This window comes from Phyllobates terribilis, unplaced genomic scaffold, assembly GCF_046119375.1.
Source record: "Phyllobates terribilis strain yellow unplaced genomic scaffold, ASM4611937v1 Scaffold_30__1_contigs__length_15301838, whole genome shotgun sequence".
Taxonomy (NCBI): Eukaryota; Metazoa; Chordata; class Amphibia; order Anura; family Dendrobatidae; genus Phyllobates; species Phyllobates terribilis.
In genome coordinates, this window is record NW_027362790.1 from 9,185,361 (window position 1) to 9,204,448 (window position 19,088).

Consider the following 19,088-nt stretch of genomic DNA (forward strand, 5'->3'; position numbering starts at 1 on the left):
TACCCTTAGCAGGAGGGCTCCTGATTACATACCTCTCCTGCTGCTGCTGCTGCTGGCTGTCCAGCAGCAGACTGAAGGTGGCTGCTGCTGTGCACAGGTATATAAAGGCTCAGAGCCTATTATGACACGCGCAGCCAGCGTTCCATTGCCACATTCCATCTACTGCAGGCAGGATACCTGGCTGGCTGAATGTCGCTGAGAAGCTCACAGAGACCGCCATAAGCAACAGTTTAACAGAATGCCACAGACTAATCAACCAAACTTTTTGGGTTGGGTTCTCTTTTATAGTCTGCAGGCATTAAATGAAAGAAGTCAGTGTTCCAGCAGAAGGAGACAACGTTTCAGAAAAGGCATTGTAGCAAACCAAAAAAGAAATTTTAAGCGCAGCAGAGTAACCAGCGCACATACCTGTTAGCTCAGGTGAGTTTAAAAGGCTGCTGTTGATAACAAGGGCATTTGCTAAATAGATGGTGTGTGTGCAACAATATACTGAAAGGTCAATTATATTGTGCAGCTTATCTCACCACCTGTAGTTATTTAGGTGAAAGCTCCAAAATGCTTGCCTAATATGTCTGTTTATCCAAAAGGAAGTAAAAAGGGAGAGCTAGAAAGATAGCATTGCATCACATTACATGGCAATGCAATGCACAGTTGCTGAAGTTGAACCAAAATGAGCTTGTAATCTGGCTTCTGCAACTTTGAACATGAAAAATCCAATGAGGAGAAGAAAAGCAAAGCCAAAGAGTCCATCCCAAAATCCGACAAACAAGCAAAATGAACAAAAAACATTGAATTCAATTCTTTCTGATTTTAGAAACTGCATTAAAGAAGGGGTGCACCGGTCCTGGAGATACTGCAATACCAGGTCAATGCGTGGAGTGGACAGAGCAAGCTCTTTTTCCATCTCCCTGTTCTAAAAATCCATTTAATATATGGTCCCCAGATAGGGGACGTATCAGATATTAAACTGATAAGAACAGATACTACACTTGATCTTAGCCAAAAGGCCGAGAAGCGATAACCAGAATTGGTTTCAAACTACGGAGCCACCCAAGGATCCTGAAAAGTCCATTTGTGGAGATGAGCTCCTGGACTCCCGTTAAGAAGACATGTTGTCAACCTCTAGATCCCTTACATGCCTGCACTTTTCGGCTTGCTGCTGCTGCAATCCACGCGTTTTAGATCTGCATAACTCCACCTCTTTAAACACAGCACCTTCACCCCCTGCTGTTCCCACCCGCCTCAACACCGTTGGAAGGGAGGAGAACCAATTAAGGCGGGGGGTGGGGTGGAACGAGCAGCTGTCTACCCTTAGCAGGAGGGCTCCTGATTACATACCTCTCCTGCTGCTGCTGCTGCTGGCTGTCCAGCAGCAGACTGAAGGTGGCTGCTGCTGTGCACAGGTATATAAAGGCTCAGAGCCTATTATGACACGCGCAGCCAGCGTTCCATTGCCACATTCCATCTACTGCAGGCAGGATACCTGGCTGGCTGAATGTCGCTGAGAAGCTCACAGAGACCGCCATAAGCAACAGTTTAACAGAATGCCACAGACTAATCAACCAAACTTTTTGGGTTGGGTTCTCTTTTATAGTCTGCAGGCATTAAATGAAAGAAGTCAGTGTTCCAGCAGAAGGAGACAACGTTTCAGAAAAGGCATTGTAGCAAACCAAAAAAGAAATTTTAAGCGCAGCAGAGTAACCAGCGCACATACCTGTTAGCTCAGGTGAGTTTAAAAGGCTGCTGTTGATAACAAGGGCATTTGCTAAATAGATGGTGTGTGTGCAACAATATACTGAAAGGTCAATTATATTGTGCAGCTTATCTCACCACCTGTAGTTATTTAGGTGAAAGCTCCAAAATGCTTGCCTAATATGTCTGTTTATCCAAAAGGAAGTAAAAAGGGAGAGCTAGAAAGATAGCATTGCATCACATTACATGGCAATGCAATGCACAGTTGCTGAAGTTGAACCAAAATGAGCTTGTAATCTGGCTTCTGCAACTTTGAACATGAAAAATCCAATGAGGAGAAGAAAAGCAAAGCCAAAGAGTCCATCCCAAAATCCGACAAACAAGCAAAATGAACAAAAAACATTGAATTCAATTCTTTCTGATTTTAGAAACTGCATTAAAGAAGGGGTGCACCGGTCCTGGAGATACTGCAATACCAGGTCAATGCGTGGAGTGGACAGAGCAAGCTCTTTTTCCATCTCCCTGTTCTAAAAATCCATTTAATATATGGTCCCCAGATAGGGGACGTATCAGATATTAAACTGATAAGAACAGATACTACACTTGATCTTAGCCAAAAGGCCGAGAAGCGATAACCAGAATTGGTTTCAAACTACGGAGCCACCCAAGGATCCTGAAAAGTCCATTTGTGGAGATGAGCTCCTGGACTCCCGTTAAGAAGACATGTTGTCAACCTCTAGATCCCTTACATGCCTGCACTTTTCGGCTTGCTGCTGCTGCAATCCACGCGTTTTAGATCTGCATAACTCCACCTCTTTAAACACAGCACCTTCACCCCCTGCTGTTCCCACCCGCCTCAACACCGTTGGAAGGGAGGAGAACCAATTAAGGCGGGGGGTGGGGTGGAACGAGCAGCTGTCTACCCTTAGCAGGAGGGCTCCTGATTACATACCTCTCCTGCTGCTGCTGCTGCTGGCTGTCCAGCAGCAGACTGAAGGTGGCTGCTGCTGTGCACAGGTATATAAAGGCTCAGAGCCTATTATGACACGTGCAGCCAGCGTTCCATTGCCACATTCCATCTACTGCAGGCAGGATACCTGGCTGGCTGAATGTCGCTGAGAAGCTCACAGAGACCGCCATAAGCAACAGTTTAACAGAATGCCACAGACTAATCAACCAAACTTTTTGGGTTGGGTTCTCTTTTATAGTCTGCAGGCATTAAATGAAAGAAGTCAGTGTTCCAGCAGAAGGAGACAACGTTTCAGAAAAGGCATTGTAGCAAACCAAAAAAGAAATTTTAAGCGCAGCAGAGTAACCAGCGCACATACCTGTTAGCTCAGGTGAGTTTAAAAGGCTGCTGTTGATAACAAGGGCATTTGCTAAATAGATGGTGTGTGTGCAACAATATACTGAAAGGTCAATTATATTGTGCAGCTTATCTCACCACCTGTAGTTATTTAGGTGAAAGCTCCAAAATGCTTGCCTAATATGTCTGTTTATCCAAAAGGAAGTAAAAAGGGAGAGCTAGAAAGATAGCATTGCATCACATTACATGGCAATGCAATGCACAGTTGCTGAAGTTGAACCAAAATGAGCTTGTAATCTGGCTTCTGCAACTTTGAACATGAAAAATCCAATGAGGAGAAGAAAAGCAAAGCCAAAGAGTCCATCCCAAAATCCGACAAACAAGCAAAATGAACAAAAAACATTGAATTCAATTCTTTCTGATTTTAGAAACTGCATTAAAGAAGGGGTGCACCGGTCCTGGAGATACTGCAATACCAGGTCAATGCGTGGAGTGGACAGAGCAAGCTCTTTTTCCATCTCCCTGTTCTAAAAATCCATTTAATATATGGTCCCCAGATAGGGGACGTATCAGATATTAAACTGATAAGAACAGATACTACACTTGATCTTAGCCAAAAGGCCGAGAAGCGATAACCAGAATTGGTTTCAAACTACGGAGCCACCCAAGGATCCTGAAAAGTCCATTTGTGGAGATGAGCTCCTGGACTCCCGTTAAGAAGACATGTTGTCAACCTCTAGATCCCTTACATGCCTGCACTTTTCGGCTTGCTGCTGCTGCAATCCACGCGTTTTAGATCTGCATAACTCCACCTCTTTAAACACAGCACCTTCACCCCCTGCTGTTCCCACCCGCCTCAACACCGTTGGAAGGGAGGAGAACCAATTAAGGCGGGGGGTGGGGTGGAACGAGCAGCTGTCTACCCTTAGCAGGAGGGCTCCTGATTACATACCTCTCCTGCTGCTGCTGCTGCTGGCTGTCCAGCAGCAGACTGAAGGTGGCTGCTGCTGTGCACAGGTATATAAAGGCTCAGAGCCTATTATGACACGCGCAGCCAGCGTTCCATTGCCACATTCCATCTACTGCAGGCAGGATACCTGGCTGGCTGAATGTCGCTGAGAAGCTCACAGAGACCGCCATAAGCAACAGTTTAACAGAATGCCACAGACTAATCAACCAAACTTTTTGGGTTGGGTTCTCTTTTATAGTCTGCAGGCATTAAATGAAAGAAGTCAGTGTTCCAGCAGGAGACAACGTTTCAGAAAAGGCATTGTAGCAAACCAAAAAAGAAATTTTAAGCGCAGCAGAGTAACCAGCGCACATACCTGTTAGCTCAGGTGAGTTTAAAAGGCTGCTGTTGATAACAAGGGCATTTGCTAAATAGATGGTGTGTGTGCAACAATATACTGAAAGGTCAATTATATTGTGCAGCTTATCTCACCACCTGTAGTTATTTAGGTGAAAGCTCCAAAATGCTTGCCTAATATGTCTGTTTATCCAAAAGGAAGTAAAAAGGGAGAGCTAGAAAGATAGCATTGCATCACATTACATGGCAATGCAATGCACAGTTGCTGAAGTTGAACCAAAATGACCTTGTAATCTGGCTTCTGCAACTTTGAACATGAAAAATCCAATGAGGAGAAGAAAAGCAAAGCCAAAGAGTCCATCCCAAAATCCGACAAACAAGCAAAATGAACAAAAAACATTGAATTCAATTCTTTCTGATTTTAGAAACTGCATTAAAGAAGGGGTGCACCGGTCCTGGAGATACTGCAATACCAGGTCAATGCGTGGAGTGGACAGAGCAAGCTCTTTTTCCATCTCCCTGTTCTAAAAATCCATTTAATATATGGTCCCCAGATAGGGGACGTATCAGATATTAAACTGATAAGAACAGATCCGTTTTCAAACAAGCTTTATTTAAATCAGACATACATCATAAATTACAAACAAATCACAAAGACTTGAATAAAATATGACATAAAACAAATACAAGGTCAGATTTAAAAAGCGCATAAAAGCATAAAAAGCATAAAACACAGTTTTGCATATAATTTGCATAAATAAATACATATGTCAAATGCAAACACCATAGCTTTTTAACTTTATCTTTTTACAATCAGGTAGTATGAAAACTTTTCACAAAGAACATATCCGATACAATATTTGAAACAAATCACAAATACTGGAATAAAATATGACATAAAACTAATATAGAGTCAGAATTAAAATGCACTTAAAAGCATAAAAAGCATAAAACACAGTTTTGCATATAATTTACATAAATAAATACATATTCCAAATTTGCAAACACCATAGCTTTTTTGCTTCATTGATTCCCATCTTTTTACAATCTCTCAGATAGTATGTAAACATTTCACAAAGAGCAAGCCCAATACAATCTTTGACAGGAATAAATTCACGTTTAAACAATAATATATTGCGCACTTTCCATAAAGCTTCTTTTAAACAGTTTATTATAAGCCATGCGACTCGTGCTTGTTTCATGGTTGGGCATTTAATTATCCCATATATTATAATGTCACAATTAAGGGTTTGTATACCACATATCCATTTTAGGAGGGTGCCCACCGTCTGCCATAGCTCTTGTGCGTAGGGGCAATCCCACAGTAAATGAAACACTGACTCGTTTGGGGCGCATCTTTCTCTGGGACATCTAGCACTAGCCACCAGCCCCCTATGATGCTGAAAAGCTCTCGTAGGGAGACATTGGTGAACAACCTGCCAAGCTAAATCCTTTTGTGAGTTGCTAAGTGCAGGACAGGCCACGTTGTTCCACACCAGGCGGCACCTGGAGATGGAAAAATTAGACACATCCTCCATCTCCTCATGTCCCTTACAAATAACTGTTAACTTACGTTGATCAAATAAAAGCTGACGATCAACTTGGGTCAGATCATATTCTGAAATGACCTTCTCCAAGATCTTGTAATGCTTAGGGGGAGATAAGAGAAAAGGACAATTAACAGTCATACTGAAGTTCAACTTTCGGAAAAGAAACCCAGTTGTATATCTAAGAAAACAAGAGAAAGCCCCAACATTATTCAAGCTTTTGCAACAAAATACAAAAAACTTGATAAATAAAAACAATTTTAAATCAGGGAACCCTTTACCCCCATTTTTCTTGCTTTTACATACCACCTCCCTCCTCAATTTCTCCATTTTGGATCCCCACAGAAAATAAAACATGGGCTTCATAAGTCTTTTAAGATACAGAGAATTAGGGGGAAAAACCATAGCGGCATACAAAATGATAGGAAGCAAAACCATTTTAATTACAAGAATCTTGCCCTCCATTGTTAGTTTTCGAGTTTGCCATAAAGAGATCTTCTGATTTAATTTATTCAAAACCAAATCCCAGTTTTCAATACCATCATTAGCAGGATTAAACAAGACACCCAGGATCTTGATTCCTACTGTTTGTGTGGGAACCCTAGGCGGATCTGACTCCCATTGACCCATAATCATACAGTCACATTTATTTATATTCAACTTAAACCCAGACCCAGCACTAAAAATTTCAGTAATTAGAATTGCTCTGTTAATAGATGCTGAGCTAGTGCCATATACAGATATGTCATCCATATATCCAATGGCTTTAACTTGTTGTCCACCCCCACCCGGAATAAAAATGCCCCTAACCACCTTGTCCCGACGCAGCAGGCACAACAGTGGCTCAATGGAGCAGACAAATAAAAGTGGGGACATGGGGCAACCTTGTTTAACACCGGAAAGAAGCTCCACCTCTCTAGTTAAAAAACCATTGACTAAAATCCGGGCAGATGACTGTTTGTATAAAAGCGCAATTTTCTGAATAAAAGAATCAGGGAACCCCATCTTTCCCATAACTTTAAAAAGATAAAAGTGGGAGACCCTATCAAACGCTTTCATAAAATCCAAAGATAAAATAGCTAGTGGCTGTTTTCTATCTTTTTGAAACCAGATAAGATCACGAATTAGGTTTAGATGCTCCCAGATTGATCTCCCGGGGACACCACACACCTGATCTGGATGAATTACATTTTTAATAACTGCTTTAAGACGACCAGCAACAACTTTAGCTAAAATCTTGTAGTCTGTATTTAATAGTGAAATAGGCCTCCAATTCTCCAACTTTGATTTATCACCTTTCTTAAAAATTAATGTAATCATACTTTTACGCCATGAATATGGTAATAAATCAGCCTTAGAGGCTTCACAAACTACTTGTATAAAATCCTCCTTAATTAGATCCCAAAAGCAAAGATAAAATTCAATAGGAAGGCCATCTGATCCAGGAGCCTTACCTTTATTAAAACTCTTAAGGGTCTCTTCAATTTCACTGGGTAAAAGTTCTTTAGCTAAAAAAATCTGGTCATCTTTATTTAAAAACTGGGATAAAACATTAAGATTCTCTGTAAAAGCAGGTTCATCAACATTTTTAATACTAAAAAGATCTCTATAAAAATTAGCAGTATGCTCTAAAATGCCCTCAGTGGAAGATTGTCCTTCTAGCTCAGTAATCACTTGTTTTTTGTCACTCATTTTTTTAAAGAAAAACCTTGAGCAGGTCTCACCCTCTTCCAAATATTTCACACGGGTATTAAATATAATTTCTTTACCCTTTTGTTCCAGGAATTTTTGGATTTCTGTCTGGATCTTGGCAATCTCATCATCCACACCAGGTACTCCCCACCCCTTAAGCTTAAGGAGAGTTTGCATCCTGACATTAAAATCTTTAAAACATTTCCTTTTTTCACGTGCCTTCCTTTTACCAATTTTAATAAAAAATTCTTTAATACGGGTTTTAACACACTCCCACCACCCCAACATACTCTGATTTGGGTGTTTCCGTCTTCTCCAACTCTCATACTTTGCATAAAACTCCGCCCTTACCAGTTCGTCTTCTAATAAGAGCACATTCAATTTCCACATACCTTTTCCAACTTTTGCTTCCTGTGGAGTTTGCAATACATTGTATAGTAATACATGATCAGAAAAAATATTTTCTATTAGACCAGCATTCCTAGGTTTAAAAACATCAGAAGAGGAAAAAATAAAATCAATACGAGATGACATCCCTCTACCCCTCCATGTATGCCCAGGGTCAGTAGGGTAGGACTTTCTCCAAGCATCTAATAATTTGAGGTCCGTTGTCAAATGTTTTAACAGACTGGATGTTTTGTCTGTTCTTCCATTAGTATCACCTCCACTCCTCCCCTCCCCCAAACATGACACAGTTAAAATCCCCTCCCACTATCACAGGGGACGGACCTGATAAAAACAAAGGGATGACATTAAAAAGGGAAGCACGCTCATTTTTCTCTGGGGATGCATAAACATTAATAAGACGACAGGTAAAACCATTTAAAATAACATGAGTTGATAAGGCACGACCTGGAACTATTTCAGTGATGGATAAAACATTAACATTTTGACATTTGAATAAAATCCCAACCCCGGCAGCTTTATTTTCATTGGACCCTGACCAAATAGAGGGTCCTGCTGACCAGTCCATTTTTAAGTTGGGGTATGACAAATCGTGATCAATACCGCATTCTTGCAGGAAAAAAATGTCAAAGTTCAGAGTCATTAACCAAGCAAACAAAGCAGCCCGTCTAACAGGGCTCTTTAGGCTTCTCACATTTAGTGAGGCAACACGGATTTCTGCCATGTTAGGTGTTTTTTATTGATTCATTATACTCTGAATCTGAATCAATAATTTGTGACAGAGAAGGTGAAGGAAGGGATGACACAGTTCGTAAACTGTCCGTTTCATCTGAGTCCGTGAAATCCTCAATTAAGTTAGTCCCCTCTGGGCTGAGAATTTTTGCAGCACTAGATAGAAAGACTTTACGGGACATCTGAGGCAGGTTATGCTCCTCCTGCGCCTCTTCACGACTTCTCTTACCACTGGCGCTGAGATCCATCCGATCCTCCGAATCCACCCGATCCTCACCAGGCACTGCAGCAGGTGGAATACCCGCAGACCCTCCAGGAGCACCAAGGGACATCATCTCCGGAGCAGGATGACCATCAGGACCAGCAACAGGTTCACCAACCACTGCACGACCTCTATCATCCAGGCAGGCAACAGGACATCCATCAGGAATGGTTCCAGGACATCCATCTGGACTGGCATCAGGACATCCATCTGGACTGGCATCAGGGCATCCATCTGGGTTGGCATCAGGACATCCATCTGGATTGGCATCAGGGCATCCGTCTGGATTGGCATCAGGGCATCCATCTGGATTGGCATCAGGGCATCCGTCTGGACTGGCATCAGGGCAGACATCTGGTCCAACATCTGTGCTGGCATCAGCAGGGGTATCTGGATGGACATCTGGATTGGTACCAACAGCTCCAGATTTTCGCCTCTTTTTTGGTTCCCTCTCATTTCCGCTCTGAGAAGGTGCCATCTCCCCACCAGGTGAAACCTGGACCCCTGCAGGAGTAGGCAAAGGCGTGACCTCGGCTACAGAGGCCGGGTTTTTCCGCAAAGGTACCGACAGAGCATCGACTGAGTCAGACTGTTTTTGACCTTTAGTAATGTCCACAAAGCTTTTTCTGGGGTCACCCGGGCTGACCCTGCTGGCATCAGCAGGAACTCCTGCGGAACTAGCCGCAGGCGCCCGAGAGCCACCACGAGACCTTGTCCGCATCGGACAATTACTGAACAGGTGAGTAGACATTCCGCACCCACTGCAGGTCTTACTGTTCTTACAGTCCTTTGAGGCATGACCCCATTGTCCACAATTGTGGCACTGACTCATCCGCTCGTTCTTACAATCGCTCTGTATGTGACCAAGGTCACCACACCTACGACACCTGAATGGTTGTCCATCATAGAAGAGGTAGCCATGGTCTCTTCCCAGCACCACTGTGGAGGGGGGGTGCATAAGGCCTTCTACACCCCCAGGGTCAAGTCTGAAGCGTACCATAAAGCGTCGTTTCCCATTCCAGAAACCACTCCGACCTTTGACGTTCCCCGTAAATCTGACAGATGTACAATATCTGCTCAGAAAAAGCTCAATATCATCTGTGGACACATGGGGGTTAAACATGTATACCACAAGGGGAACGTCAACTCCGCCATAGAGACCCGTAAAAATCACTCCGTCCAACAGCTTGCTGTTACGGTGGCCCTTAACGCATTCGTAAAAGTGCTGGCAGGCAACCTTGGTCGAGAACGTGAGAATATATGTACTCTGCCCCTTCTCCTGCAGGCAGTAAACATCATGATCTTTCACGTTCAACAGATCTCTCAAAATCTGTACATAGAACTCACGGGGGTTGTCATATCCGACGTGGTTTGCTGGAACCTCGATACGCACCGAGTTCCTGATCTGGCCGGAGCCAGTGGAAAATTGAAATGAACAAGGCATCTCACCAAAGTGGCAAAGGCTTACCGTCACCACGGGCTCGGCCTTTCGCCTGGGGATCGCAACTTGTTGCCCGGGGACTAAGCCAGCTCCCTAATAGCAGCAGGGGGGTGAAGTCCCACCAAAAGGTGAGACGATCCCCCCAGGCCAAGGAGCCGGGTACCCCGGGCACCTCTCAGCCAAGACTAAGGCAGCAACCGTTAGATCACTGCACCTGATCTCAGCCAAAAGGCCGAGAAGCGATAACCAGAATTGGTTTCAAACTACGGAGCCACCCAAGGATCCTGAAAAGTCCATTTGTGGAGATGAGCTCCTGGACTCCCGTTAAGAAGACATGTTGTCAACCTCTAGATCCCTTACATGCCTGCACTTTTCGGCTTGCTGCTGCTGCAATCCACGCGTTTTAGATCTGCATAACTCCACCTCTTTAAACACAGCACCTTCACCCCCTGCTGTTCCCACCCGCCTCAACACCGTTGGAAGGGAGGAGAACCAATTAAGGCGGGGGGTGGGGTGGAACGAGCAGCTGTCTACCCTTAGCAGGAGGGCTCCTGATTACATACCTCTCCTGCTGCTGCTGCTGCTGGCTGTCCAGCAGCAGACTGAAGGTGGCTGCTGCTGTGCACAGGTATATAAAGGCTCAGAGCCTATTATGACACGCGCAGCCAGCGTTCCATTGCCACATTCCATCTACTGCAGGCAGGATACCTGGCTGGCTGAATGTCGCTGAGAAGCTCACAGAGACCGCCATAAGCAACAGTTTAACAGAATGCCACAGACTAATCAACCAAACTTTTTGGGTTGGGTTCTCTTTTATAGTCTGCAGGCATTAAATGAAAGAAGTCAGTGTTCCAGCAGAAGGAGACAACGTTTCAGAAAAGGCATTGTAGCAAACCAAAAAAGAAATTTTAAGCGCAGCAGAGTAACCAGCGCACATACCTGTTAGCTCAGGTGAGTTTAAAAGGCTGCTGTTGATAACAAGGGCATTTGCTAAATAGATGGTGTGTGTGCAACAATATACTGAAAGGTCAATTATATTGTGCAGCTTATCTCACCACCTGTAGTTATTTAGGTGAAAGCTCCAAAATGCTTGCCTAATATGTCTGTTTATCCAAAAGGAAGTAAAAAGGGAGAGCTAGAAAGATAGCATTGCATCACATTACATGGCAATGCAATGCACAGTTGCTGAAGTTGAACCAAAATGAGCTTGTAATCTGGCTTCTGCAACTTTGAACATGAAAAATCCAATGAGGAGAAGAAAAGCAAAGCCAAAGAGTCCATCCCAAAATCCGACAAACAAGCAAAATGAACAAAAAACATTGAATTCAATTCTTTCTGATTTTAGAAACTGCATTAAAGAAGGGGTGCACCGGTCCTGGAGATACTGCAATACCAGGTCAATGCGTGGAGTGGACAGAGCAAGCTCTTTTTCCATCTCCCTGTTCTAAAAATCCATTTAATATATGGTCCCCAGATAGGGGACGTATCAGATATTAAACTGATAAGAACAGATTTTTTTTTTTTATCGAAAGCCCGAATTCGTGTACAAAACCCGAGTGCGCTTAAAAAAGTGACAAGTGCCACAAAAAAAGTGCACTAGGATGCTGGTCTTCTTGAAACCCTCTCCAAAAGGAGAAGGGTCCCCCAAACCATTCCCCGTCCCTCCGAGCCAGAAGGCCACAGCGAGGAACAGGGACAAATAGCCACCTCCAGCCGGAGCCAGAGGCGACCCAATCTTACCCCCAGCACCTGCCCGAGTTCTCACCCGAGCAAGGCACTGGGAGCCAAAGACTGTGCTCCCCTCCCGGAAGAGGGGAGCCAACAACGCTCTCCTCCCGAAAGAGGAGAGCCAGGGGGGTTCAGGGGGGAGCGGAACCTGATGGCCACACACTCCCCCCCTAGACCTGCCAAGAGAGGAACCCGTAAGGGAACCGCATCCCGACAAAATCCTAGTAGGACGTGACACACGTGAATAAGTGGACACACAGTGACAAAGAAATTAAATAAATAGTGAAGGTTTCACAGTATAATACTGCCCGGACCTTCGACCGGGAATTGAAAAATTCCCCATCCTAAGGCCAGAAGGCCCGGAATATGGGTGTGTGCGAAGAAAGAAAATTTAAAGTGCTTGTGCAAATGTGCCATAAACTCAAGTGGGGTTCCCAATCCCAGTGAGTTAAGGCACCCCAGGGTCACCACTCCTGGGGCATTTCACACTTCGGGCTTTCGATCTTCCCCGGCCCAATGGCGTCGATCCTGGGGGGCCATGCTTTCCACCAGATGACTATATTAGCCACCTGGCGTACTAACAAGCGCCTAAACCCCAGTGTGCATAATGTATCAATCTACTAGGGCGGCCAACATCCAAAACCGCCTTTTCGAAAGATACTACACTTGATCTTAGCCAAAAGGCCGAGAAGCGATAACCAGAATTGGTTTCAAACTACGGAGCCACCCAAGGATCCTGAAAAGTCCATTTGTGGAGATGAGCTCCTGGACTCCCGTTAAGAAGACATGTTGTCAACCTCTAGATCCCTTACATGCCTGCACTTTTCGGCTTGCTGCTGCTGCAATCCACGCGTTTTAGATCTGCATAACTCCACCTCTTTAAACACAGCACCTTCACCCCCTGCTGTTCCCACCCGCCTCAACACCGTTGGAAGGGAGGAGAACCAATTAAGGCGGGGGGTGGGGTGGAACGAGCAGCTGTCTACCCTTAGCAGGAGGGCTCCTGATTACATACCTCTCCTGCTGCTGCTGGCTGTCCAGCAGCAGACTGAAGGTGGCTGCTGCTGTGCACAGGTATATAAAGGCTCAGAGCCTATTATGACACGCGCAGCAGCGTTCCATTGCCACATTCCATCTACTGCAGGCAGGATACCTGGCTGGCTGAATGTCGCTGAGAAGCTCACAGAGACCGCCATAAGCAACAGTTTAACAGAATGCCACAGACTAATCAACCAAACTTTTTGGGTTGGGTTCTCTTTTATAGTCTGCAGGCATTAAATGAAAGAAGTCAGTGTTCCAGCAGAAGGAGACAACGTTTCAGAAAAGGCATTGTAGCAAACCAAAAAAGAAATTTTAAGCGCAGCAGAGTAACCAGCGCACATACCTGTTAGCTCAGGTGAGTTTAAAAGGCTGCTGTTGATAACAAGGGCATTTGCTAAATAGATGGTGTGTGTGCAACAATATACTGAAAGGTCAATTATATTGTGCAGCTTATCTCACCACCTGTAGTTATTTAGGTGAAAGCTCCAAAATGCTTGCCTAATATGTCTGTTTATCCAAAAGGAAGTAAAAAGGGAGAGCTAGAAAGATAGCATTGCATCACATTACATGGCAATGCAATGCACAGTTGCTGAAGTTGAACCAAAATGAGCTTGTAATCTGGCTTCTGCAACTTTGAACATGAAAAATCCAATGAGGAGAAGAAAAGCAAAGCCAAAGAGTCCATCCCAAAATCCGACAAACAAGCAAAATGAACAAAAAACATTGAATTCAATTCTTTCTGATTTTAGAAACTGCATTAAAGAAGGGGTGCACCGGTCCTGGAGATACTGCAATACCAGGTCAATGCGTGGAGTGGACAGAGCAAGCTCTTTTTCCATCTCCCTGTTCTAAAAATCCATTTAATATATGGTCCCCAGATAGGGGACGTATCAGATATTAAACTGATAAGAACAGATACTACACTTGATCTTAGCCAAAAGGCCGAGAAGCGATAACCAGAATTGGTTTCAAACTACGGAGCCACCCAAGGATCCTAAAAAGTCCATTTGTGGAGATGAGCTCCTGGACTCCCGTTAAGAAGACATGTTGTCAACCTCTAGATCCCTTACATGCCTGCACTTTTCGGCTTGCTGCTGCTGCAATCCACGCGTTTTAGATCTGCATAACTCCACCTCTTTAAACACAGCACCTTCACCCCCTGCTGTTCCCACCCGCCTCAACACCGTTGGAAGGGAGGAGAACCAATTAAGGCGGGGGGTGGGGTGGAACGAGCAGCTGTCTACCCTTAGCAGGAGGGCTCCTGATTACATACCTCTCCTGCTGCTGCTGCTGCTGGCTGTCCAGCAGCAGACTGAAGGTGGCTGCTGCTGTGCACAGGTATATAAAGGCTCAGAGCCTATTATGACACGCGCAGCCAGCGTTCCATTGCCACATTCCATCTACTGCAGGCAGGATACCTGGCTGGCTGAATGTCGCTGAGAAGCTCACAGAGACCGCCATAAGCAACAGTTTAACAGAATGCCACAGACTAATCAACCAAACTTTTTGGGTTGGGTTCTCTTTTATAGTCTGCAGGCATTAAATGAAAGAAGTCAGTGTTCCAGCAGAAGGAGACAACGTTTCAGAAAAGGCATTGTAGCAAAACAAAAAAAAAAATTTAAGCGCAGCAGAGTAACCAGCGCACATACCTGTTAGCTCAGGTGAGTTTAAAAGGCTGCTGTTGATAACAAGGGCATTTGCTAAATAGATGGTGTGTGTGCAACAATATACTGAAAGGTCAATTATATTGTGCAGCTTATCTCACCACCTGTAGTTATTTAGGTGAAAGCTCCAAAATGCTTGCCTAATATGTCTGTTTATCCAAAAGGAAGTAAAAAGGGAGAGCTAGAAAGATAGCATTGCATCACATTACATGGCAATGCAATGCACAGTTGCTGAAGTTGAACCAAAATGAGCTTGTAATCTGGCTTCTGCAACTTTGAACATGAAAAATCCAATGAGGAGAAGAAAAGCAAAGCCAAAGAGTCCATCCCAAAATCCGACAAACAAGCAAAATGAACAAAAAACATTGAATTCAATTCTTTCTGATTTTAGAAACTGCATTAAAGAAGGGGTGCACCGGTCCTGGAGATACTGCAATACCAGGTCAATGCGTGGAGTGGACAGAGCAAGCTCTTTTTCCATCTCCCTGTTCTAAAAATCCATTTAATATATGGTCCCCAGATAGGGGACGTATCAGATATTAAACTGATAAGAACAGATACTACACTTGATCTTAGCCAAAAGGCCGAGAAGCGATAACCAGAATTGGTTTCAAACTACGGAGCCACCCAAGGATCCTGAAAAGTCCATTTGTGGAGATGAGCTCCTGGACTCCCGTTAAGAAGACATGTTGTCAACCTCTAGATCCCTTACATGCCTGCACTTTTCGGCTTGCTGCTGCTGCAATCCACGCGTTTTAGATCTGCATAACTCCACCTCTTTAAACACAGCACCTTCACCCCCTGCTGTTCCCACCCGCCTCAACACCGTTGGAAGGGAGGAGAACCAATTAAGGCGGGGGGTGGGGTGGAACGAGCAGCTGTCTACCCTTAGCAGGAGGGCTCCTGATTACATACCTCTCCTGCTGCTGCTGCTGCTGGCTGTCCAGCAGCAGACTGAAGGTGGCTGCTGCTGTGCACAGGTATATAAAGGCTCAGAGCCTATTATGACACGCGCAGCCAGCGTTCCATTGCCACATTCCATCTACTGCAGGCAGGATACCTGGCTGGCTGAATGTCGCTGAGAAGCTCACAGAGACCGCCATAAGCAACAGTTTAACAGAATGCCACAGACTAATCAACCAAACTTTTTGGGTTGGGTTCTCTTTTATAGTCTGCAGGCATTAAATGAAAGAAGTCAGTGTTCCAGCAGAAGGAGACAACGTTTCAGAAAAGGCATTGTAGCAAACCAAAAAAGAAATTTTAAGCGCAGCAGAGTAACCAGCGCACATACCTGTTAGCTCAGGTGAGTTTAAAAGGCTGCTGTTGATAACAAGGGCATTTGCTAAATAGATGGTGTGTGTGCAACAATATACTGAAAGGTCAATTATATTGTGCAGCTTATCTCACCACCTGTAGTTATTTAGGTGAAAGCTCCAAAATGCTTGCCTAATATGTCTGTTTATCCAAAAGGAAGTAAAAAGGGAGAGCTAGAAAGATAGCATTGCATCACATTACATGGCAATGCAATGCACAGTTGCTGAAGTTGAACCAAAATGAGCTTGTAATCTGGCTTCTGCAACTTTGAACATGAAAAATCCAATGAGGAGAAGAAAAGCAAAGCCAAAGAGTCCATCCCAAAATCCGACAAACAAGCAAAATGAACAAAAAACATTGAATTCAATTCTTTCTGATTTTAGAAACTGCATTAAAGAAGGGGTGCACCGGTCCTGGAGATACTGCAATACCAGGTCAATGCGTGGAGTGGACAGAGCAAGCTCTTTTTCCATCTCCCTGTTCTAAAAATCCATTTAATATATGGTCCCCAGATAGGGGACGTATCAGATATTAAACTGATAAGAACAGATACTACATTTGATCTTAGCCAAAAGGCCGAGAAGCGATAACCAGAATTGGTTTCAAACTACGGAGCCACCCAAGGATCCTGAAAAGTCCATTTGTGGAGATGAGCTCCTGGACTCCCGTTAAGAAGACATGTTGTCAACCTCTAGATCCCTTACATGCCTGCACTTTTCGGCTTGCTGCTGCTGCAATCCACGCGTTTTAGATCTGCATAACTCCACCTCTTTAAACACAGCACCTTCACCCCCTGCTGTTCCCACCCGCCTCAACACCGTTGGAAGGGAGGAGAACCAATTAAGGCGGGGGGTGGGGTGGAACGAGCAGCTGTCTACCCTTAGCAGGAGGGCTCCTGATTACATACCTCTCCTGCTGCTGCTGCTGCTGGCTGTCCAGCAGCAGACTGAAGGTGGCTGCTGCTGTGCACAGGTATATAAAGGCTCAGAGCCTATTATGACACGCGCAGCCAGCGTTCCATTGCCACATTCCATCTACTGCAGGCAGGATACCTGGCTGGCTGAATGTCGCTGAGAAGCTCACAGAGACCGCCATAAGCAACAGTTTAACAGAATGCCACAGACTAATCAACCAAACTTTTTGGGTTGGGTTCTCTTTTATAGTCTGCAGGCATTAAATGAAAGAAGTCAGTGTTCCAGCAGAAGGAGACAACGTTTCAGAAAAGGCATTGTAGCAAACCAAAAAAGAAATTTTAAGCACAGCAGAGTAACCAGCGCACATACCTGTTAGCTCAGGTGAGTTTAAAAGGCTGCTGTTGATAACAAGGGCATTTGCTAAATAGATGGTGTGTGTGCAACAATATACTGAAAGGTCAATTATATTGTGCAGCTTATCTCACCACCTGTAGTTATTTAGGTGAAAGCTCCAAAATGCTTGCCTAATATGTCTGTTTATCCAAAAGGAAGTAAAAAGGGAGAGCTAGAAAGATAGCATTGCATCACATTACATGGCAATGCAATGCACAGTTGCTGAAGTTGAACCAAAATGAGCTTGTAATCTGGCTTCTGCAACTTTGAACATGAAAAATCCAATGAGGAGAAGAAAAGCAAAGCCAAAGAGTCCATCCCAAAATCCGACAAACAAGCAAAATGAACAAAAAACATTGAATTCAATTCTTTCTGATTTTAGAAACTGCATTAAAGAAGGGGTGCACCGGTCCTGGAGATACTGCAATACCAGGTCAATGCGTGGAGTGGACAGAGCAAGCTCTTTTTCCATCTCCCTGTTCTAAAAATCCATTTAATATATGGTCCCCAGATAGGGGACGTATCAGATATTAAACTGATAAGAACAGATACTACACTTGATCTTAGCCAAAAGGCCGAGAAGCGATAACCAGAATTGGTTTCAAACTACGGAGCCACCCAAGGATCCTGAAAAGTCCATTTGTGGAGATGAGCTCCTGGACTCCCGTTAAGAAGACATGTTGTCAACCTCTAGATCCCTTACATGCCTGCACTTTTCGGCTTGCTGCTGCTGCAATCCACGCGTTTTAGATCTGCATAACTCCACCTCTTTAAACACAGCACCTTCACCCCCTGCTGTTCCCACCCGCCTCAACACCGTTGGAAGGGAGGAGAACCAATTAAGGCGGGGGGTGGGGTGGAACGAGCAGCTGTCTACCCTTAGCAGGAGGGCTCCTGATTACATACCTCTCCTGCTGCTGCTGCTGCTGGCTGTCCAGCAGCAGACTGAAGGTGGCTGCTGCTGTGCACAGGTATATAAAGGCTCAGAGCCTATTATGACACGCGCAGCCAGCGTTCCATTGCCACATTCCATCTACTGCAGGCAGGATACCTGGCTGGCTGAATGTCGCTGAGAAGCTCACAGAGACCGCCATAAGCAACAGTTTAACAGAATGCCACAGACTAATCAACCAAACTTTTTGGGTTGGGTTCTCTTTTATAGTCTGCAGGCATTAAATGAAAGAAGTCAGTGTTCCAGCAGAAGGAGACAACGTTTCAGAAAAGGCATTGTAGCAAACCAAAAAAGAAATTTTAAGCGCAGCAGAGTAACCAGCGCACATACCTGTTAGCTCAGGTGAGTTTAAAAGGCTGCTGTTGATAACAAGGGCATTTGCTAAATAGATGGTGTGTGTGCAACAATATACTGAAAGGTCAATTATATTGTGCAGCTTATCTCACCACCTGTAGTTATTTAGGTGAAAGCTCCAAAATGCTTGCCTAATATGTCTGTTTATCCAAAAGGAAGTAAAAAGGGAGAGCTAGAAAGATAGCATTGCATCACATTACATGGCAATGCAATGCACAGTTGCTGAAGTTGAACCAAAATGAGCTTGTAATCTGGCTTCTGCAACTTTGAACATGAAAAATCCAATGAGGAGAAGAAAAGCAAAGCCAAAGAGTCCATCCCAAAATCCGACAAACAAGCAAAATG

At 44.4% G+C, this 19,088-nt stretch overlaps 8 non-coding genes and 2 pseudogenes across 8 annotated transcripts; all 10 read right to left on the reverse strand.

The window, feature by feature from the left end:
- Window positions 1-828: 828 nt before the first annotated feature.
- LOC141179345 (U2 spliceosomal RNA) lies at window positions 829-1,019 on the reverse strand. The gene has a single exon (XR_012255370.1). It is a non-coding gene; the product is annotated as a U2 spliceosomal RNA (small nuclear RNA).
- Window positions 1,020-2,134: 1,115 nt separating this feature from the next.
- On the reverse strand, window positions 2,135-2,325 carry LOC141179359 (U2 spliceosomal RNA). Its single transcript, XR_012255382.1, has one exon. It is a non-coding gene; the product is annotated as a U2 spliceosomal RNA (small nuclear RNA).
- A 1,115-nt stretch (window positions 2,326-3,440) lies between these two features.
- LOC141179371 (U2 spliceosomal RNA) lies at window positions 3,441-3,631 on the reverse strand. The gene has a single exon (XR_012255393.1). It is a non-coding gene; the product is annotated as a U2 spliceosomal RNA (small nuclear RNA).
- A 1,112-nt stretch (window positions 3,632-4,743) lies between these two features.
- On the reverse strand, window positions 4,744-4,916 carry LOC141179818 (U2 spliceosomal RNA; annotated as a pseudogene).
- A 6,826-nt stretch (window positions 4,917-11,742) lies between these two features.
- LOC141179764 (U2 spliceosomal RNA) lies at window positions 11,743-11,926 on the reverse strand. The gene has a single exon (XR_012255738.1). It is a non-coding gene; the product is annotated as a U2 spliceosomal RNA (small nuclear RNA).
- Window positions 11,927-12,715: 789 nt separating this feature from the next.
- LOC141180068 (U2 spliceosomal RNA) lies at window positions 12,716-12,807 on the reverse strand (annotated as a pseudogene).
- A 1,108-nt stretch (window positions 12,808-13,915) lies between these two features.
- Window positions 13,916-14,106, reverse strand: LOC141179384 (U2 spliceosomal RNA). Its single transcript, XR_012255404.1, has one exon. It is a non-coding gene; the product is annotated as a U2 spliceosomal RNA (small nuclear RNA).
- A 1,115-nt stretch (window positions 14,107-15,221) lies between these two features.
- Window positions 15,222-15,412, reverse strand: LOC141179396 (U2 spliceosomal RNA). Its single transcript, XR_012255415.1, has one exon. It is a non-coding gene; the product is annotated as a U2 spliceosomal RNA (small nuclear RNA).
- A 1,115-nt stretch (window positions 15,413-16,527) lies between these two features.
- LOC141179563 (U2 spliceosomal RNA) lies at window positions 16,528-16,718 on the reverse strand. Its single transcript, XR_012255566.1, has one exon. It is a non-coding gene; the product is annotated as a U2 spliceosomal RNA (small nuclear RNA).
- Window positions 16,719-17,833: 1,115 nt separating this feature from the next.
- Window positions 17,834-18,024, reverse strand: LOC141179408 (U2 spliceosomal RNA). The gene has a single exon (XR_012255426.1). It is a non-coding gene; the product is annotated as a U2 spliceosomal RNA (small nuclear RNA).
- Between the last annotated feature and the right edge of the window lie 1,064 nt (window positions 18,025-19,088).